At 51.3% G+C, this 22719-nt stretch overlaps 1 protein-coding gene and 1 pseudogene across 2 annotated transcripts in view; one reads left to right on the top strand and one right to left on the bottom strand.

Moving 5' to 3' along the window:
* GFRA2 (GDNF family receptor alpha 2) overlaps positions 1-22719 on the bottom strand; it is a 113978-nt gene that overhangs the window by 15094 nt on the left and 76165 nt on the right. The window lies entirely within an intron of this gene.
* On the top strand, positions 6354-7380 carry LOC142454598 (fructose-bisphosphate aldolase B pseudogene; annotated as a pseudogene).

Raw genomic sequence — 22719 nt, 5'->3', positions numbered from 1 at the left:
CTCTCCGCCAGACCTACCTCCCCCCCTCCTCGTGAAGCCCTTTCTGACCACCCTCCCTCGCACCCATTGATTTCTCCATCTCTGTAGTCCAGCTACACATATAGTCTCAACCAGGCAATTTAACACTTAATTGCACAAGGACTTCGTGATATTGCCCTGTCTGGTCTCTCCAACTGGAACATATGTTCCTGGAGTGGTGGACTACTCATTTCCTTATTCACATCCCCACCTCCATCCGGGAAGGGACTAGGTGGTGTACCTCTCCATCCACTCCTCCAGTGCGCATTGAGTGCCCCTGCCTCACGGCTAGGAATAGCAGGCAGGCCGATGCCCAGCCAGAAAGGAAACACAGGAAAAGGGTCAAGGCAGCATGCCTGCCATGTGGGAGGGGCTGGCATGAGCACGTCCACTACCTCAACCTCGGCCTGCACTCCATTTGCAGTGCGTGCCTTCAGCAGGGTTAGTCTGCGGTCATGGGCGCACTGACTGGCCTCACCGTCATCCATTCACTCACTCATAGCGACTCTGAATAGGCTAGAACTGCCTCCTGTGGGTTTCTGCGGCTGTCACTCTTGCCTGGAGTTAGAAAGCCTCACCTTTCTCCCCTGGAGCCACGGGTAGTGTGGACCATGCCACCAGCGCTCCGCCATCCAGTAGGCCTCTCCAAATGTCATGGGGGCAGAGAAAGGTGAGTGGAGGAGGAGAAGCTGGTTTACAGCTGCAAAGGCCCTTTGTGGATTCCAGTCTACACGGGAGCTTCCAGAAGTTCGTGGAAAATTGAATTAAAAGATCATCAGGTATTTGGGGTTTTTTCCAACTCTCAGAAGCCCCCTAGCATTGCCCTAAATACTTACAAAGACCAGGTAGGCCATCTGGAAAAGAGGTCAGGTGGGAACAGAGGAAGGGCCAGGGAACAAGATGAAAGTGTTCAGGAGGCAGCGGGAGGGGGCCATCGTTGGGGAAGGGGACTGGGGCACAGTTGTTCACAGGGTCAAGAAGTGTCTGCCCCCCATCAGAGAGTCCTGCTTTGCATTGCCCAGTGGCTGTGTCTCTAGGATTCAGTGCCTTCGGTCCTCCGTGGGGACAGCTGGGCGGGTCTCTCTCTCTCTTTCACAGCAATGTGACACAAAGCAAGCCCGAGAGTAGCTGGGGAGAGCTAGGGAGCAGCCCCTGCCAACTGGGGGCAGATAGGAGCCATCATCTGCTCTGCCTTCTCTACCAGCTGCAGGTGCAAGCAGAGAGCAGCTTTCTCCGGTGTCCGAGACGGGCGCAGAACTTACCTGCCTGTTCTGCACAAGTGGGGCTGGGCACCACGGCCATGCCAAGGGGAGATGGCTTCCGCTCCCTCTCCCTCAATGCCAGACTGGCAGACCACAGCAAGCAACGACCTCCTTCCCCCACCCTCCTTTCTGCATGGTGCTAAGGACGCAGGGAGAAAAGCAGCCCCTCGATGACAGGCAGCATCCTCAAGGCCCCTTGGCCAGGTCCCGGGGGGCGACCATCCTGTCGGGAAAAGCACCATCTTGCCCCTCGGTGGCTGTGGCCGACTTGCAGTAACAGCGGGCCTGTGGAGATCAACGCCTCAGGAGAGGGAACTCTATTCAGAGCAAAGGGAGGAGAGGGAGTCGGCCAGAGACCAGCAGACAGCAGAGGGGACGGGGGAGTGAAGGGAAGCAGGGAAGCCTTCTGCTCTCCCACTTCTGCAGTCTAGCAGGAAGGCAGGCCTGGCAAGGAACGTGACAAATGGGGCCCTTTAGGAGGATGGCGTGGCCAAGTCACCAGGAGGCCTTTGATTGCTTGGGTTTCTCTCCACCCCTCAACACACAATCAAGCTCAGGGTCTGCTGCAGACTCCCTCCATCCATGGGCAGCAGAGACCAGGGGTGTCAATTTCCTTCAAGCCGGTGACAAGCTCCAACCCCATCCACAGCATGAACGAGCTGAGTGAGCGCTGGTGGGGAGCAGTCTCCCAGGCAAATGTTATCCTTTGATGCTACACGATGAGCCTGCTGTCACTCTTCCTTATGGACACCCAGAGCTCACAGGGTCCTGGGGCTCCATTCGTCCTGCCAGAAACAGACTTTTCCTGGATCAACCCCACTGGGTCTCCACTGTGTCTTTAAGAAAGATGACTCACAAAGCAGGGTAGAACTGCCCCTGTGAGTTTCTGAGACGGTAACGTTTTATGGGAATAGAAAGCCTCCTCTTTCTCCCAGGGAGCGGCTGGTGGTTTTGAACTGCTGACCTCGTGGTGAGCAGCTCAGCGCACAACCACTATGCCACCAGGGCTCCTCATAGGGACACCACGAGTCAGAATGGACCCCACTGCAGTCAAATATCAACGTTTCCCTGAAATTCATATTTTGAGAGAGACAGCATCAAAGCAGCATGAGAGACATACAGTAATCGATGGATAGAAGATGGGTGGATAGATGGATGGATGGATGGATGGATGGATGGATGGATGGATGGATGGATGGATGGATGATAGAGGGATGATAGACTGACAGATGGACAGATAGATACTTAGACAGACAAGCAGCTAGACAGATGTAGGTAGGAAAGTAGGTAGATGATAGATAAGACACAATGGCTGGATGGATGTCAAATAGACAGACAAACAGGCTACAATAGATAGACAAATGGAGAGAGTGCTAGAAAAAACAAGAGCGCAAGCCAGCAGGAGACGCAGAATGAGCCCAAGCCAAGTGCATCTCAGCCGGAGACACACTGAAGAGTGCCAAATGGGCTCCAGGCAGCAGGTGGACTGTCCGGAAACACAAACCCTCCCTGGGCTTGTTTCGGCAGCAACTGTAGCCTATTCATTGGCCAGAAAGAGCATCTCTCTTTTGATGATCAGGACGCTGGGCGTCCAGTCAAATGTGAAGTTCACATACACAGCACACACATTTTTCATTGGGGTAAATATATAAGAAACAAAGCAATTGTCTTATGCATAGTTCAGTGACATGAATGATGTGGAGGAAATACAGTCTTAATGCGCTCACTCCCTGCCATTGGGTCAACCCAATAGGACAGAGTAGAACTGACCGTGGGATTCTGAGGCTGTAAATCTTTATGGGTGTAGCGAGTCTCCTCTTTCTCCTGAGCACCAGCTGGTGGGTTCAAACTGCCAACCTGGTGTTAGCAGCCCAGCATATAAGCCAGTACCCCCCTGGAGCTCCATCTCCATTTCGTAAAAGTCAGTCCAAGGCAGGAGCCCTGGGGCACAGGGGCTACATGCTTGGCTGCTATCTAAAGCTCGGGTTCCAACCCTTCCGTCACTCCACAGGAGAGAGATGTGGTTGTCTACTTCCGTCAACCCCATGGGGACATTCGACTCCATCCTACAGGCTCACTAAGAGTCAGAAGCAACTGGACAACAACTTTTGGTGGTTTGGGTTTATACTTTTATAAAACTATCAATGCCTATCTGAAGTTCATATTGAACCGGTCAGACGATTTTTAGTTACGACATATGGCAACGCTCTTTTGCTGGGTACATGTGTATCTTCGTTATCTGGTACTGCCATGGCCAAACGCCGCTAATGAATGCCTTTCACAAACAAAAATGTCTCCTCACAGTTTAGGAGGATGGAAATCTGTGTGTGGAAGAGGAAGGCCTTCTTTCTCCGTCAGCTCGGAGTTTTGAAGGAAGATCCTCCCCTCCTTTCTCCAAGGCCTGGCATCCTTGGGAGATGTCCATGTGTCTTGGCATCGATCTTCCCCTGGTCTAGGAGCTTCTCGGCACAAGGACTAGCTGCGCTCCTGCCTCTTCTTCCCCGATGGAGCTCGGCCTTGCTCTCGCGGCTCGCTTCTCTTTCCTTTCATTCATTGTCTGAGAAAGGCAAGGCAGCCCACTCCCCAGAGAGCCCCCTTCCATCAGAGCAGGGCTATGTCCTGAATGAAGGTGCTCTATCCCACCCTGATCCTCTGTTAAAAACAAATTGGTTGACCGCATCCTGGACATGATTGTATCATTATGTAACTGCTAACCCACTAAAGATTATAGCCCAGTCAAATTGACACATTTAGGAGGCATAGATCAATCTATGCCGATATGCATGCAGCAAAGGGGGGAAGAGTCAAAGGTACATGTTCAGAGAGTAGACCACACGGGCAGAACCTATCCAGGCAGCATCATGGGGGCTGGGGGGGTGTCAGTGATCCATAAAGTGGAGACCACAAACCAGCTCATCAGTATCTCCTGGACACTCGGTAGAAGTGTGAATTCTCCAGAACCCACCCAAGAAAAACAAGATCTGAAACGGGCGGTGTACGGCCTAGCCATCTGGACTTTCGCAAGCCCACCGTGCCTCTGAGGCGCGCTGAGATGTAAGGCCCTCTGCACAGACGGCTGTTAATGTGGAATGGCAATCAGCAGGAATTTCAGAGCTGGGATGATAAGAATCCTTCCCACATTGCTCCTGGCCTCCGCTGTAATTACCCCCACCGTGTGGCTAGGGCGCCCCTGTGTCACAGTAGGCTAGGCACCAGGCTGCTTAGCACAATGTCAGTAGTTCCAAGCTACCTGCCGCTCCTGGGGAGAAGGCTGAGGCTGCCTGCTCCAGTCAAGACTTACACTTGCAGAGACTCCACAAAGGGCTGCCATGAGGCAAAATTAACTGGGTGGCAGTGGCGCCTGTAGGGTTGGCCTAGCGACGGAATTAGCCAAGCTTCAGGCCATCATCCAACAAGGCTGATGGCTACACAACAAACAGTACATGTGTATACACGCATGCGTGCATGCACACACAGCGTATGCCGATCGCCACATAGACACGCAGTTATTGGTGGATCCACATGTCTCTGTGCTATGCTCTAGTCTCAGCCAAAAGAAAGCACAAGCAACTGTACTCAATGAGGTTCCCCATCCCTTTGTTTCAGTCCAGGCTGTAGACTCCTTCCTGAAGCCGTAACTCACTGCCACCTAGTTGATGCTGACTCATAGCGACTCTATAGGGCAGGGTAGAACTGCCCCTGTGAGTTTCTCAGACTAGAATACTTTAAGGGAGTAGAGAGCACCGTCTTTCTCCCGTGGAGTGCCTAATGGTTTCAAACTGCGGACCTTTCCGTGAGCATCCCGACTCATACCCACTATGCCACCAGACCTCTACCTCCTAAAGCCATATGGCCTATAGCCAAATTAACCTGACCTAGGTTTCTCAGGGATGCCATCTCTCCCACAAAACCCCAGAGCCTTCTAAGCTGGCTTCGTGGCCTGAAGTCTTGCAAATGTCTCAGAGTTTCCACGGACCAGGCTCCGGCGCTGATGCTGCCGCCACGGGGGCACTGGGTTTCTACTGGTTGTGGAAGGAGGAGGAGGAGGAGGAAAGACTGGCACTGAGGAAGGACTTGCTATGTGTCAGATGCTGCTAAGTCAACTGAGTTTCTGCAAATTCCACAATGGGGCCACTTTAGCTCAGAGAGACAAGATCACACAGCCGCACGCCCCACCACGGGCAGGCGCCTGTTCATGAGGGACCTCCCACGCTTGCTGCCAGGGCCCCCTGCTGCTAACAGTGACTACCAGAGGCAGCCGCCAGCACCGCCTGGTACAAGTGACCAGGTCACTGGAATATTTCACGGAAGGGGAAAAAGGGCTCCCGAGTAGAGCAAATTACTCTTGCTGGGCTACACAGACGATGTATGGCAATGCAGAGAATGGGGCTTTCATAGACCCACACGCCTCTGGAAGAGCTTTCTGAGGTCTCCTCCAGGGCTCGCTTTAGTGGGTTCAATGTTACGTGACACAGAGAAAGAGGGAAAATGGAATTCAGCCACGTGGCTGCCTGCCGACACCTCCAGGGCTCACTGTGGATAGGCTGGTCTTCCATCCTTTCCTGCCGCCTCTGGGTGGCTGCCTTCAGTTGCTCTATAAAACCAAACATCAACTTGGCTTCCTTTCCTTAACTCTGTGGTGGACACTTACCATTTTTCTACCCAGAACAGCAGCTCCAGGGGACATGGGGTGAGAACAGGGAATTTCTCTTCCCCTCTCCAGGTAGCTCCTGTAAAGGTTGTCAACCCTGGACATGTGACCCAGGCTGGGCCAATCACAGAACCCCCTTTTCTTGATCACACACTGACTGGCCGACAGATAAGGAAGCAATGCAAGGTGGTCCCATCAGAGTTCTTCCCTGAGCTTTTTCCTCCCTGGTTGGTGGCATAACACCTTATATGTCAGGCTGCTAACTGCAAAGTCAGCAGTTCCAAACCACCAGCCACTGGTTGAGAGAAAGAGGAGGCTTTCTACTCCAAGAAAGACCTATAGCCTTGCTATTGGGCAGTTGCTGCTTCAGTCACCACCTCTGACATCTAAGAAGACCCATCTCTCCCTAACAACCCCTCACCATGGCCCACTGATTTCCAGCCCTCACCCCCAAACAGAAGAAGGAGCTCATTGTTGCCAATGTAAAGGGGATCCTGGCTGTGGAGGAGTCTGGAGACACCCTGGGTAACCACTTGTGGTGGAGAACCGGCGGCAGTTCCAAGAATCCCAGTCACTGTAGACAATTCGGTCAACCGGACCACCAGGGCCACGGCCCTTTTCCATGAGCCCCTCCGCCAGAAGGACAGACAGGGAAACCTGTCACACCCATCCTCAAGGAAAAGGGCAGTGGGACTCGGGTTAGACCAAGGAGCTGCTCCCCCTGTGGCAGCAAAGAAGCGACCATTCGAGAACTAGATGGGCTCTCTGAGTGCGGTGCTCAGTACGAAATGGACAGGACTGGCTTTGGGCAGTGGCACGCTGTGCTGAGGATCGCTAGCCAGACATTACCCCACCTCACTATCACCAACGCCCGGCTTGCTATTCCAGCATCTGCCAACAGAATGGGTTGGTACCCATTGTGGAACTGGAGGTCATTCCTGATGGAGACCTTGACCTGGAACACCGCCAGTGTGTCTACTGCTAGTGAGAGAGTCCTGGCTTCTGTCTACAAGGCCCCGAATGACCACTACGTTTACCTACAGGCCACTCTTCTTAAGCCCAACACGGTGGCTGCTGCGCACGCCTGCGCCAAGAAGTACACTCCAGAGCAAGGGGCTGTGGCCACCATCCAGCTCTCTGCCAGACTGTTCCTGCAGCTGTTCCAGGAATCTGATTCTTATCTAGTGGAATGAGGGAAGAGGATGCCACACTCAATCTCAATGCTATCAGCCTGGGCCCGCTACCAAAGCTCTGGGAACTAAGGTCGATCTGCAGGCCAGTGTCCTTGCTGCTCGAAGGGACAAGGCTATCAACAAGAAGCCAACCCAAGAGGCCTTTAGGAAACAGGCTCTGGCTAACAACCAGGCAGCCAGAAGGCAGTGTGTTCACACAGGCTCCTCCGGAGCTGCCACCACCCAGTCACTCTCCACTGCCTCCTGTACCTCCTAGAGCCTGCCGTCAGCCAGCACAGCACCATCTCTTCTAGAGTCTGAGTAGGAGGACTGAAAAGGAACCATTCTCCCAGCTTTAGAAAGGGAAGCCTGAGATCAGCCCTACTGGGCTCGCAGTCTATAGTCTTAAACACAAGAAAAACCAGTAACGACATTATTCAAACATTTAAGTACACACATCAAGGGTCTGACAAACGTTCACGCCTCTATGTCCTTGTACACTCCCAGCTCCCCACCCCATGCCCCAGCGTATTGATCTAAAGGAACAAAAAGCTTAAGAGGCCAAGAGAGATACACTCCTGGAAGCCCACAAGGCAGTGCTATCCTGCCCCATAGAGCTGCCCTGAGCTGGGATCCACTGCATGCCAGTGAGTTTGGTTTGGAGTATGTGACCCCGGGGGTGGGAGCCCAGAGACACTGGGAACATAGTTCCAGCCTCGTCGTCCCAGCACGAACACACACGCGGCTAGTCTGCCGAGAGAACAGAAACAAGAGACAAGGCGCTAGGGGTGGAGTCCCGTACACGCGTCCTGACTGTGTTCGCAACCTGGGAGTCACGACCACTTTGGGGGTCGAATGACCCTTTCACAGGGGTCGCCTGATTCATCACAGTAGCAAAATGACAGTGATGAATAATATCATGGTGGGGGGGGGTGTCACCACAACATGAGGAACTGTATGAAAGGGCCATGGCACTCAGAAGGTTGAGAACCACTGCTAGTATATGCCCATACCTTCCGTCTTTGTGTTTCATAGGCTAGTTGGGTCTCTATCACTTAAAACAAAAATGCATGACTACTGCTTAACTTTCCCTTCAAAGTTCACGTGATTGTTCCTATTCACATTCGGAGCAATCCAAAAAGACACGCCCTAAACAAGATACCAGCCAAAATCAAGCCCCCGAAGGGTCTGTTTAACTCTAACCCATACAGCAGGGGCCCCTAGGGATGAAGATCAAATTCATTAAGGACGACAGGCCTGCCTTGGACTCTGGCCCTTGCTCAACTACGAAGGAGTGGCTCTGATGGGTTTTCACACCACGGAGAACTACCCAGCTAGTAAAATTGACAAGGAAGGACATTAGGTTAAGGGACAGGAAGCAGAAGGCAATATCATGCGGGCCCCTTGGGTACAAGCGGGGCACAATGCTAGTGTACGAGCCAGTGGGATTCCAAAGGAAATTTCAAAACATGTTAGGAGAATCTCCTTCTCATGAGGCTCCCTTGTAATATGGGTGTTTTGAGGTTATAATTATTTTTTTCAAGTTTAATTTAAACAGGCTTTAGGAATGCAAAATTATTATCAACAACCATTGTCTAGGCCTCTGGTTAGAGAAAATGCCGTTGCTTCAGAAGCATCTGCAAATTCGACTGACCCTCTGTGCCAAGACTCAGAGGCCAAGGGAGCAAGCTGTCATCTCAGAGAACAGACGCCTCCCTGCAGAAAGGGCTGCTGCTTGCAGGATGGAGAAAGGGCCTGGTACCTCGCTAGCAGCACATGACCACTGTGAACATGCTCTAGACCTCCCGGGACGCTGTCTCAAGAAGAAATACTTGAGTCTCGTGCCCCGAGAGACCCTGAACTCCACATCCGCCCCTCAGTCCTGGGCAGCACGTCCAGTCTTCCAGGCAGATCTGATTCTGGAGCCGCACTGACTGGGTTTCGACCATGATGCAGCTCCTCCCTCTCCATGTCACCTTCAGCAAGTCGTTAAACGTCGCTGGCCCCTCTCCTCCTCTGAAAAATGGAGGCGACAGCAGTGCTCCTATCATGGGGCTGGTGAGAGGGCTGAATGGGGCACACAGTGCTCGAACGTTTGTAGGTGCTTAGAGAGTGCCCGGCACAGCACGGATAGCCCATCAACACTTACTGTCATGGCTATGCGTATCAGGGGACTCGGCTAACCACTCCTCACCACAAAGCACTGGGTTAGAAGGCATGAGCTCAGTCCCTTCAAGCCAAAAGGGCATGGAGTCTACCTCTTAACAAGCACGCTTCCAACGAAGTACACAGCCATGCGGAGAGCTTTCGCAAGCATCCCAGTTAACTCTGACGCTTCTCTGAATGTGGTCCCCAAACCTCTATTATTTATTTTTTTTGTAGATAAGGACCCAGTGGCCTGGATTTTACAACAACAAAGCCAGAAGACTGCGGTTCAACCCCTCGCTCCACATCTCGTGGATTTGCCCTTGCAGTACACGGCTCCCAGCCTTGCCCAGTCTGCTCTCCTCCCAAGCCTCTCCCGCCCCCACTGACCTGTATTTTGGAATCAAAGCATGAGGAGGGTGGTTTCTGTTCTCTGAGAACACTGGCAAGGAAATCAATGGGTGTGGGCACCACCTTCCCCCTTGGCCTCCCACCCAGCCTGGATCTTACCCAGTAACTCTTCTCCCCACCCCCAAGTCATGCGGGTGTCCGTAGGAAATGACCTGACATGGCTGTGGTTGGAGTCGCTGAGCCCTAGCTGACCAAAAGCAATCCATTGGAACACCACCAAGAGACCGATCAGTCAGCCATAGCAGCTGGCCCACACCTGCTTTGGGAGAGGGTGGAAGGGTCTGGGTGTGGCAGAAGCCAGCCACCGCCCCAGTGAGTCTCCCACACAGGTCTCCCAGAGGTGGGAAACCCAGGCTATTGCCTTCTCCAAGAGCCAACCACTGGATACACTCCTTCGTTTCTTCCAAGAACGCAGGCAGATGGGCAGATGCACGATTCTCGATTTTTTCCCCCCAATTCCCTTCACCTATGCTCCAAACCTATTATTACCCAGTAAGAAGAGAAAGGAATTAAATGAATGCATCATTTGATTTTAATTGAAGGACTGTTCTATTTCATTGAACTGCTAAGTAAGCTGAACAAGAGATTGTGTTTACATAAGCAAAGCCCGAGTCACTATAGACTTGCTGTCACATTAAGTCAATACTTATGAAGGCTCTCTATTTAATTATTCAGTGAGGATTGACTTATTATTGTGTTAAGAGTGTGGTTAGCCTTGAGCTAGGTAGCCAGCCAGCTGAAAGATTTCTTTCAACTTTCTCTGAATGTTTATATTGTTCCTGCTGGTGGTATGAGGTTAGGTTTCTCTCTCTCTCTCTCTCTCTCTCTCTCTCTCTCTCTCTCTCTCTCTCTCTCTCTCTCTCTCTCTCTCTCTCTCCCTCCCTCCCTCCCTCCCTCCCTCCCTCCCTCTCTCTCCCTTCCCTTACATTCTCCCTCCTTCTCCCTAGCAATATGTCTACTTCCTTAAGTCTGAGGTAGCAGCAGGTGATCCTGGGAAGCCAAAAGTGGGCAAGGTCCAATTTCCCAGTTGGCCCGCATCTCATATTGCCTTCCTAACACGGATGATCAGTCCTAAGACGCTGACACCCGAAATCTTGCTTTCTTAGTTCTTTCAGCCTCTCAGTCCCTGCCTCCATCCTCCCCATTGCTAACACAGACGGAGCGCCCCGTACTCCATTCTCCAGACTCCTCCACATCTTTGTTATCACCACGTTCCCTCGTTCAAACTCCACAGCATGCCATTCACCCAAGCTCTGTTAGCCTCGGTCATATGGTTACAAAGACTCAGAAAAGTCTTCCCATCAAATTACATTTCCTGAACCAAAGCATACAGATAAAAATGCCAGAGGGGATTGCAAACCTGCCTAAAACGTACCCACTGGAGAGAGGGGCAGAACAGTGTGGCGATCAGGAGCAAAACTCCTGGCATTGAACCACCTGGTTCACATCCCAGTTCGGATCACTGTGAGTGGAAGACACTTGGGCAAGGTGCTCAGTCCCGTGACTCAGTAAAAGAGCCCTAGTGGCATAGGGGGGTGTACATTGTGCTGCTCACAAGGTCGGTGGTTCAAACCCCCAGGGGGAAAAAATGAGGCTTTCTGCTCCCATAAAGTTTCATAGGCAAAATAAAAGATTTACAGCCTCAGAAACCGAAAGAGGCAGGTCTACTCTGTCCTATAGGGTCAGTATGAGTCAGAATTGACTCAAGAGTGAGTGGTGAGTGAGTGAGTGAGTGAGTGAGTGAGTGAGTGAGTGAGTGAGTGGTGAGTGAGTGGTGAGTGAGTGGTGAGTGAGTGGTGAGTGAGTGAGTGAGTGGTGAGTGAGAGGGTGAGTGAGTGAGTGGTGAGTGAGAGGGTGAGTGGTGAGTGAGTGGTGAGTGAGTAAGTGGTGAGTGAGTGAGTGACCAGCATCCTCAGCCATAAATACCAAGGGGTCTGCAGTCTCAGGAAAGAAAATGGAGCCTGCTATCAAGTGCCTGATCAACTCCAGCTTCTCTAAGGGGTGTGCTCTCCCTGGGCCTGGTGACAACAGCCCCCACCAACCTCCCTGAAGGAGAACTCTATCACTGACTCCTTTGACCACCACCATAATCAGGACCCTGTTGACCTCCATGGTCCCTGGGGACGTACTCCCCAACCATGATGTTCTCTTCCTCGGCGTTGCTCCCCCTGCCCTCTGCTGGGTCCTCATTGAAATCCCCTCCTGCCCGACTCAGGGTCTCTTCCACTAGATCACCTCCCCGCAGCACCTCGCTCCGACTCTGAGCAGGTTGTCCATTCTCCCATTACTGTACTTAAGTCAACGTATCGTAATGGAGATGGCTTGCACAGCCGTTTCCTCCACGAACTGTGTTCTTTCAGAACAGAGATCCTTCTGTTCATGTTGGGATCTCCGGTGCCCGGCATAGTGCCTGGCACCTTTGGAAAGAAGAAGGGAGGACGGGGACCAGAGAACGGAAGGATGGAGGGATGGGTGGATGAGAGGATGGATGAATAAAAGGAAGGATGATGAATGACTGGACTGAAAGGATCTAGAACTCTCCCCAACCTCTCCCTGCACTAGCGTGAGAGGGAGCGCTCGACCTGGAACTGCAGTAACAAAGAGCAAGGTTGCATGAATTTGGGCTTGGGGGCTCTCCAAAACCACTCAGCCCTTCCCACCCCCTCCTTTAAAAAAAAGTGTTCTACAATGGATCCGTCTTCCTCCTCCATCCTTGTATCCTCCCTGGCAGTTTGTTTGGGAACTTGGAAAAGTATCTTCACTGTCTCCGTTAATAGCCATTCACTAAAGAAGGCCCCAGTGGCCTGCAAGAATTAACACATGTCCTTAAGCACCACTCAGAACATGACGAAGTACCTTGGGGAGAATCCAATGGGTCCCTGTGGAGAAAGGCTGGTAAAAAGTCCATTCTCAAACAAGCAGAAAAGCAGAGGCCGCCTCTCCGAGTCCCAGCATCCATTACCGGCAATGCTGGCTCACCTCCCTGGGCTCAGTGCGGTGATACCCACATATGTAATCACATATGCAAAAGTACTTCTGAAAAACATCATTCACTACAGGAATGTTTGGGGAAGACAGATGTGGCTGTCTGTTTCGGTCAAGATTGGCAGCCCTGGACACCCAATGGGGCAAATCTACTCTGTCCTATCGGCTCTCTAGGAGTCAGAAATGACTCTATAGGGCTTGATTTTGGCTTTACATGTTTATTGATTTTCCCCTTAGGAATGATGCAATTGGGCAGCTAATGGCCATGTTGGCAGTTCAAGCCCATGCAACAAAGATGACGCTGACTGCTCTCATGCAGATGTACAGCCTCAGAAGCCCTCTAGAGCACCATCACACCTGAACTCTCCTGCTCTGCTCACTCAGCAGGCCAGCCCCTGGTGAGAGGAGCCAGGATTGAGCAGGAGTAAGCGGAACAGGTTAGGAGCCCTCACACCACAGCCCAGGCCCACCAGGAGGTGAGAGGGCCCAGGTGTAGCTAAGGGATGCTCCAGGGAGCCACTGAAAGAACAGAGACTTCGGGGAGACTTGCACCCCCAGCCCCTGCACCACCCTCTGTTTCAGTCCTTCTCTAGCAAGTTATATAGACAAATATTGTTCCTATCAGGCAAATAGCTGGGCAGCTACAGCACTACCACTCGGACTCGTTCTCATTATATAGACTAATGAGAACACTGTGCTGCTCAGGAGCAATTTATCAAAGCACCATCCATTATCAATGACATTTTTCCTGAACTAACAAAGGATGTGAGGCTCGGGGAGACTGGTAAAAGGAAATGTTTAGCTGGTTCCAGAAATCACACAGAAATTAATTACCCAGCCCCCTGCTGGCCTGTGCCTGGGCTCCTTCTCCTCAGTGCTCCTCCTCCCCTCTGGAGCCAGCGTCCGCCCACCTCCCGCAGCTTGAGCCAGCGAGGCTGGGGCAGGGGCGTGCTGTTGGCTCCCGGGAATATGCTGCCTTCGCCTTTGGAGGGGAGGGAAAGTCTTAGGCAGCAGCATCGCTGAAGCATATAAGACCAGATTATTTGTGGTCCCAACTTGCTGATGCAAGATGAAAAAATACAGCAGACTGCAGCTGCTGAACTCAGCTCCCCCCCACCCCCCCGCCTTCTTCCTTCTTTCTCCTTCGCTGAGGTTAGTGTTTTACAAAAAGGGCTTTTTAAAAAATAAAATCTATAAACTAGGAGTTTCCAACCTGTCAGCTTAAGGTCAAGCACACAGAGCGCGCCATCCAGGGGAACAGGACACAGGCACTTGGTCCGCTCTGCCTGCAGTGTGCTCGCTCACAGCATGGGTGCCAACCTGACAGGCACAGGCAAGGCCAGGCACCCCTCACTCTCCAATCACAGGCCCCTCCTGACACCCTGTGTCTCGTGCCCTCTCTTCCTACCGTCTAACTCCATAGCAAGTGAGGGGGTACGAACCTGGGAGACAACGGCCCCTGTACAGGGCAGGTGTGTGTGCCACCTCTCACTGCAGAGTCCCTGAGCAGTACAACTGATTGAATGACTGGCTACACACTGAAAGTTGGAGAGTCCAAACCAGAGGTACCTCAGAAGAAAGTCCTGGCGAACTGCTTCCAAACATTCATAGCTATGAAAACTCTACGGAGTACCATCCTACGCTGGAATCCTGAGGTCTCCGTGAGTTGGAGTCAACTTATGGTGACTGGTTTGGTTTGGGCTCCTTTAAAGGCCATCTCACAATGGGCCGCCTTCTACCCGTGGGCAGCGAACCCGTAGGTACAAATCGGGAGTGCAACGGGCAACTCCAGCCAAGAACAGTGACCGGTTCCCATGTGGTTAGGCACAAATTCTCCACAATAAAGTCGTTACACACCAGGATCCTGGAGCTCCTGGGAATTGGATCTGGATGAAGCCTCTGACTTCATCCAAGAAGTACACTATTCCCATAAAATAAAGGGAGGGAAAAGAGATTGGAATTCCGATGTGGAGACAATGCCAAGCAAGAAGAAATCGGGAGACTTGAACAGCTCATCAAGACTTTGAATTCATGATCTTTGTTGCTTCTACTTGGAGTTTCCTGCCCCATCCCCCCCCCCCGATTCCCATCTCCCCATCTTGAAGGATGCTGTCAAGGGATGGGGCAGAGGGCAGAGGAGTACAGAGGAAAGGGAGCCATAATCCAAGTCCCAAGCAAAGGGGAGGGCAGATCCAGGAAGAGGGATGGTCATCAAGGCTAATGCTGTAGCACAAAGCTAAAAATAGATCTATCTGGCTGTGGGAGCATGTGAACAAGTGGGTCCTTAAAGCGGAATTGAAAGAGGGCCCAAGAACATGGGGATACGAATTAGCAGGAGCCTTTACAGGACCTCTGATCCATCCTTGGAAAGAAGAACGACCCTACCGGCTCTGCCAGCAACCTCTCCTCCTCTCCAACGGATGTGAGGGGGCAGGCTTCCCAGATCCATGAGAAAAGCTCTAAACCTCCTGAGATCCCCCAGACCACTCACTCAGCCTCTTCCTATGGGATAGAAGGCAGGCTGCCTTTGACACCACTGATCTGCAGCATTGCCTGTAACGCGACTTGAAATCTTTCACCCTGTTTCTGTGATAGGCATCTAAGGGGGTACAAGGAAAGAGGCAGCATCTTAGTGTCTCAGTCAAGGTAAATCCCCACAGCAGGCAGCAGAAGGCAAGGGCTGCCTCAGTGGACAAGGGCCAGTAAATGGAGCCCAAAAGGGCAGAAATGTGGAAGTGTTAAAGCAGAGTAGGTGGAAAGCCTCAAACCACAGCCTAGACCCATCAGGAAACGAGAAGATCCCTTCTGCCCCTCGTGATCACACAGGCTGGAGTGCTTCTTCCATGTGGGCTTTGTTGCCTCTGAGCTAGATGGCCGATGTTTACCTTCAAGCTTTTAAGACCCCAGATGCTATATCTTTTGATAGCCAGGCACAGTCAGCTTTCTTCACCACATTTGCTTATTCACCCACTTTGTCTTCAGTGGTTGTGTCGGGAAGGTGAACATCATAGAATGCCATTTTTTTTTGCTGACCTTCTATTTTAACATGGGTCTAATTTATTTGACATTTCATTTTCCATAAAATTTAGCTGACTTAAAAGTTCATTTCTTAAACTGTGCATTAAAATAAAAATTTAAATATAGTGCTTATCTTTTACTGATTTTGTGTTATTTTAATAAGAAAAAGTGAATATTTTTGGTAGAGTTCTGGTTTAAGTAATGATAAACCCTAAATATTTATGGAATGATATTTTAATCATTTTATTAGGGGCTAATACAACTCTTATCACAATCCATACATACATCAATTGTGTAAAGCACATTTGTACATTCATTGCCCTCATCATTCTCAAAATATTTGCTCTCCAATGAAGCCCCTGGCATCAGGTCCTCATTTTTTCCCCTCCCTCCTCGCTCCCCTCTTCCTCATGAACCCTTGGTAATTTATAATTATTATTTTGTCATACATTGCCCTGTCCAATGTGTCCCCTTCACCCACTTTTCTATTGTCCATCCCCCAGGGAGGAAGTCACATGAAGATCCTTGTAATCGGTTCCCCCTTTCCAACCCATCCTCCCTCCACCCTCCCAGTATCGCCCCTCACACCACTGGTCCTGAAAGGATCATCCACCCTGGATTCCCTGTGTTTCCAGTTCCTATCTGTACCAGTGTACATCCTCTGCTCTAGCCAGACTTGCAAGATAGAATTAAGATCATGATAGTGGGGGGAGGGGGGGCATTTAGGAACTAGAAGAAAGTTGTATTTTTCATCATTGCTACATCGCACCCTGACTGACTCATCTCCTCCCTGAGACCTTTCAGTAAGGGGATATCCAGTGGCCTACAAATGGTAGAATGCCAATTTAATAGACGAAAGTATTCTTACCAAAAAAAAATGGCATTCTATGATGCTCACCTTCCCGACACAACCACTGAAGACAAAGTGAGTGAATAAGCAAATGTGGTGAAGAAAGCTGATGGTGCCCAGCTAACAAAAGATATAGCGTCTGGGGTCTTAAAAGCTTGAAGGTAAACATCGGCCATCTAGCTCAGAGGTCTTGTAAGCTAGGACCTGGTGCTACTCACCCACACACAGCTGTTGCTGTCAGTAGGTGCCACAGAGTTAGTTGGCTCAGGCTCAACAAAAGGAAGCACTGCCCCCCCCCTCCTGTACCATGTTCTCAAGGGTCATGTTTGAGCTCATTGTTGCAGCTGCTCTGTCAAGCCACCGTGTTGAAGACCTTCCTCTTTTTTGCTGACCCTCTGTCCTTCGGCAGAGACTGGTCCCTCCTGAGAACATAGCCACGGTATGTGACACGAAGTCTACCCAGCCTTACTTCTAACGAGCATTCTGGCTGTCCTTCCCTCAAGACAGATCGATTTGTTCTTCTGGCAGTCCACGGTACAGTCCATTTTCTTTGCCAACATCACAATCACCAGTTCTCCCGAAGTCTTGCAGACCCTTTACTGTCCAGCTTTCATAGGCTTGGGCGGTGACTGAAAGGTTCTGTGGCTTCCGACCTGAGGCGCTCAGCGCCCAGCACTTTCTCAACCAAGGCTCCACCGCTATTCGTAAGGGTTTGGGTGGCTGATGGTGCAGAAGTAGATTGTCCGTTCCTTCTCATCTGTTCTTAGTCCCGAAGCTCCACGGACGCCTGTTCACCATGGATGATCTCACTGGTATTTGAAATGCCGGTGGTCTAGCTTCCAGTATCACAGCAACACACAAGCCACCACAGTACAGCAAACTGACAGACGGGTGAGGGCCACATATAGCAGACCTTCTCAAAATTTACACACACACACCCCTTGGGTGTCATCCTGCTCCGCCAGGTAACAGAAGGGGGAGTGACAACAGATGACTTGAGAGTAGAAGATGGTCCCCAAGCATCAACTCGCCAACCAATTTGAAGTTAAGGAGTTAAGAACTAACACCAGCTCATCCCAAAGGATATTCCTGAGTTCTTCTTAAAACATAGACTTCGGGTGGGGAGGGAGGGGATAAAGTGGATAAAACCTGATATTAATGGGGCTCATGTTGAAAGAAAATGTTTTGAAAATGATGGTGGCAGCATGTGTACAAGTTTGTTTGATGTCATTGATTTATGGCTTGTTATGATATCTGTAAGAGCCCCCAGTAAGATGGTCAATTAAAAAATTCCAATGAGAACAAAAGCAAACAATTTTTTTTAAGGTAGACTTCAAGGTGAGGTCATTTCAGTCCAGCTCCTGACAATCAGGACCAGGAGCTACAGGTCTGTGAGATGTCATGGTCTGCTGGGGTCAGTGACAGGAAAGACCGGTGGGTTCTAAAGGTATAGCCTGACAAGATTCCCAGGAGAGGGGGCTGGGGAGCATCCTTCATGGAGGCCAGCACTCAGCCCAGGATAAAGAAGCGCCAGTAAGGGAGCAAGCTAAGCCACACACTCAGGAGCTGAAACCACAAGTGGATAAAACCTGTATTTGATCCGGCTTATGTTTTCTATAATTATTTCCTTTGAGTCCTGCCTTTGCATGTACAGGGAGTCCTACCAAACGAATAACAAAGAATCATAGCTAACAATTCAGAATGTTTACTATGTGTCATCTAAACCCAAATGGAGCTCACTGCCATTGAGTCGAGGGCAGTGCCGACGAAGCCTGGAGCTGCACATGTGGACAGGAGCAGACAGCTTCACCTTCCTCCCGTGGAGCCGCTGGGAGATTTAAACCACCGACCCTGAGCTTAGCACTCCAACGTTTCCCTGCAGCACAACCAGGACGCCTGATGTATCAGGCAGGCACCATCCAAAACATTAACTCTTTTATTCCTCAGAAATACCCAGGGATAGGCACCACAGAACTCCCCAGTGTGGTACAGAGGCAAAAAACAGGTTTAAAAAAAGCAAAGGGCTGTCACGCGGCTGGGAAGCAGAGAGCCAGGGAGTGGACGGCAGCATGGCTACCATAACCTGTGGCTGTCAGTCCTGTCAGAGGTGCCGACAGACATCAATCAAAAGGTTGGGTCACGGTTCCAATACGGGGTGGACATGGACCCCCTGGGCTAAGCGAGGGGGTGGCAGTGGCAGAATTTGAGAGGGAGGACCCCAAGATGGAGACGACAGTCCCAAGGGTGGGGCTGGTGTTGCCTGACAACTCTGAACTCTGCCCTTCTCCCCAGGACAGTCACATCTGCACTGCACCCCAGAGAGTGATGGACCTTGTGTCCGTACGAGCGTCTGGCCCACCGCAGGGCCACTATAATCTACCCACCTACTGTTGTTTTCTGGAATCCCATGGAATATATCTACCCTTGAAATAAATCTCTCTCTTGGCTCCTCTCTCTGCCTAGAAGACTACAAGATTCTCTCCTTCAGACCACATACCCCCTCCCCATCTTCCCCACCACTCCTGCTCCCTCTCCCTGCCCTCAGAAAGTTTTCTTTAGTGGTTTGATTGAGTGTGTGATTTTTAACAGCATTTCTTGGGCAGCACTTGCCCATCAGCATCCCTTTCTAGTCCCCTCTCATGCTATCGGAACTGTCCCACCAGCTTTGGGGGTCCCAGTGAGAGCAGTAAGACAGCTTCCTCCCGGCAGTGGCACCCCTGGAGAAGTGTGTGAGAGCCTACCTCAGCACTCCCCTCCCATTTTCACAAGCACTTGGTCCCACTCCTCCCAGCTCCACGCAGGGGCAAGCTGAGACTTGCCATGTGTCTAGCCTGAGTGGACGCTCTTACAAGGACAGCTTTTCACTCTCTAGGCCCTAGAGTCTAGGGTTACACCTCTGCTGCCCACCTGGGGTACAGCCCAGGCCCTCTGGGACACAGGCAGATTCTCCCTCGCCTCTGCTAGCTGGTCTTGACTGCCTAGAACCTTACCAGAGCCAACTCCCAGAACTTGAACCCTACAGAGATCCTGGGGGAGGGCAGTGATCCCTTCAGAGAGTATCAGGGCAGTGATAGCCATGGGGGCTAGGCCTTGGGCTGCAGACCTGGACAGCCCCTCAACCACAGCCACCGCATGAGGAAGGCAGATGACCAAGGGCTCTGCCGTAGGTCTGCAGACTTCAATGTACCAGCAAGCTCAAGCAAGGGGTCAGAGAGGTCAGGCATCAAGGTGGCATCTGGCACAGCTTCAAGGCAATGAGTCCCCCAAATATGGCAGTCAGAGGAGTGGAGAGAGCACCATCCCCATCTGACCACAGGCACTTGCTGCCACGCTGAGCCTCCCTCAGCCTCTCAGGCTCGGGCCAACCCATCTGTGCTATTGACTCAACAGTGGTCCCTCATTCAATTTCAATGACTGTCTGGAGTCACAGCAGATACTTGGTCTTCCAAAGGATAAACAAGCAGGGCTTGTCTTAATAGCTAAAATATCAGCAAGCTATTAGTGCAAAGGTGTTTGGGATGCTCCCCACAGGTGAGTGGCGGGTAGATCTGGGCCACGGTCCAGCCCTCTGTCATCCACGACTGGAGCAGTTCTAGAGAATGCAGAGATGCCAACGATGAGCAAATAAACTCCTGATCGTATGTGGTAAGGAGGAAGTAGGTTGCTAGGCTGCTTCTCCATGGCCCGGCTTCGGTGCTGGTCCCTAGAGAGGTTCCATCCCAGGCCTGGGCCTCGCCCCAGCAGGGTGTGTCTGCCTGCAAGTCTTCTCCATCCTCCCCAGCAACAAAGCCACCCAGAAAGCCAGGGGAAACCAGACTCTTTCAGTAAGTTTTGGAAGGGCTTTAGGGAGCAGCATTTTAACTGGACAGCACTTGATTCCAAGGGCTGGGGGTCGACAGGCCATGTTTGGAGAAGTGGTACAAGGTAACCTTAGAAATGCAGCCTTTGAGGTCAGCCCTGGTTTGAATGCCTGCTGCACCATTGCCTACCTGTGTGACCTTGGGCAAGTCACACTCTCTGGTTTCCTTTTGTGCATATGGAGAAATAAAAACAATGCTTACAAGGTTGTCATCGATGTATGAGAGTGGGCCTGAATCTTAGTTACACAGTGCCTAGCACACAAGAGCTTTAAGGAGCCGTGGTGGCACTGTGGGTTATACATTGGACTGTTAACGGCAATGTCAGTAGTTCAAAGCCACCAGCTGCTCTCAGAAGAAAGAAGAGGCTTTCAACTCCCATAAAGAGTGAGAGCCTCAGAACCCCACAGTGGCGGGTCTACTCCGACCTATGAAGGAGCTACAAGTCGGAATGAACTTGAGGTCAATGGAAGCTTTAATATTTCTGGTCACCTATCTTGCAAGGCCTAGGGGCCAGTCTAGCTGCCAAGAAGTGGTGGCATCCCAGTGTCAGCACCCTGAGGAAGAGGCAGACCCTCTACCAGGCCCACTCTTGGGCCTTTGCTTAGGCCTGTCGCCTGGGGTGGTAGATTTTTACAGACATGTCCACCATGTGAGGTGGACTGAGGCTAGAACAGACAGGGCCTGCAAGCTCAAGGGACAAGCCAAGCCTTGTGAAAACATAACCAAGCCAATGCCCTTTGACCCTCCAGTGCCTTCAATGAGCATTAACAAATACCTAGCCTGGCCACAGCTATACTCACCAAAAGAAGCTTGACTCATATCAACCCTGAGTAGAACTGGCCCTGTGAGTTTCCAAAACTGCAACTCTTATGGGAGTAGAAAGCCCGTCTTTCTCTCAAGGAGCTGGCTGGTGGTTCCGAACTGCTGAACCTGCAGTTAATAGCCCAACTCATAACCACTATGCCACCAGGGTTTCTGAGCTTTATTAAAAAGTAGACAAGCTTTTTCACTGAAGTCGGAGTGTCAACGGGGAGCGAGGCTGCCCCTCCCCGGTAGGACCACCAGGAATGGTGGTAGGCATTAGAGAAAGATCCCCCAGGGCAACAGGGTCCTGTGAGCTGGAAATGGAGCCTAGAGGACCCCCTGCCCCTGATCCCACTTGCAGATTTCCTCATTATAGAACCTTGGAGGATCTGGACTTCATTATTCTGAAATAAGGTGGTTATTTCTTTACAGAAGTAGTACCTAGAATTCAGAAACACTTTGGGGAGAACACGAGGACAACACATACATGTAGAAAATCCCTCTCTCATGCCTACACACACAAACACACACACACACACACACCTTCCTATAAATACATACAGTGTAGTTCCCCAAAGGGACCTAGCCACCTTGGCAGGAGCCACCAGAGGCCCCCTGTCCTCACTGCTTTGACACTCCCATGAGGCCACATCCCACCCTGGGGCCTGCCTTGTCCCCAGATTTCTGCGTCTGGAAAGTCCGAGTGCTACAGGGAAACCCAGCAGGTCCAAGAATCTGCTCTCAGCCCTCAAGCCCTCGGACTGTAACTGCAGTGATTCCAAGAAGAGGGCTGTCCTGTCCCGGAGGGAGCCCCACAAAAGGTGCAGAGCCGCGGGACAAACCCATGACTTCCCCTGGCAGGAAGAGGTGGAGTACATTCCCAGTGCAACTGCACAGACAAGACTTACAGACCAGTTCGTCCAACACACACACCCCTCCCACAACTTGGGAAATGAAGACACACCTCCTCCCAAGGTCTTGCTTTCAGCTTCATCCGCCATCCATACTCTGGGGCGTCTCATGCCACTCTGAAGAGCCTGTTCCCAATAGCCGTGGCTCTGCCACCTGCATCTCTCACGGCACTTCTCTCTGTCACCCCATTCCTCACACATACATGCGCATACCCCAAAACCAAAACACTCAGCCCACTTCCATCAAGTCCATTCTGACTCATAGTGGACCCTAAATAGAGTTTCCAAGACTGTACATCTATATGGGGGCAGAGTCTCTTCTTTCTCCTGCAGAGCAGCTGGTGGGTTTGAACCACCAACTGTAGTTGCATTTAGCAGCCCAACCATCCCCACTTACTGGAGAGTGCCACCAGTGCTCCTCCTGCGCACACACGTACGCAGAAATACACCCTGATTTGCATATTCTCAAGTGGACTTAAATCATCGTAAGAGGTGCCCAGTGGTAACAAAATGCAAAGCCTTGGGCTGTGCAGCCTTGCAAATAGCAAGAAATTTATTAATGCCCTGAGCCTCGTGGTTCTCCTCGGATCACACACACACCCCTTCTTCCTGCAAACTCCAGAAATAAAGCA

Source organism: Tenrec ecaudatus, chromosome 8 (assembly GCF_050624435.1).
Source record: "Tenrec ecaudatus isolate mTenEca1 chromosome 8, mTenEca1.hap1, whole genome shotgun sequence".
NCBI lineage: Eukaryota > Metazoa > Chordata > Mammalia > Afrosoricida > Tenrecidae > Tenrec > Tenrec ecaudatus.
The sequence above is the reverse complement of the archived record's forward strand: the minus strand, read 5'-3'. Positions and strand labels throughout refer to the sequence as shown.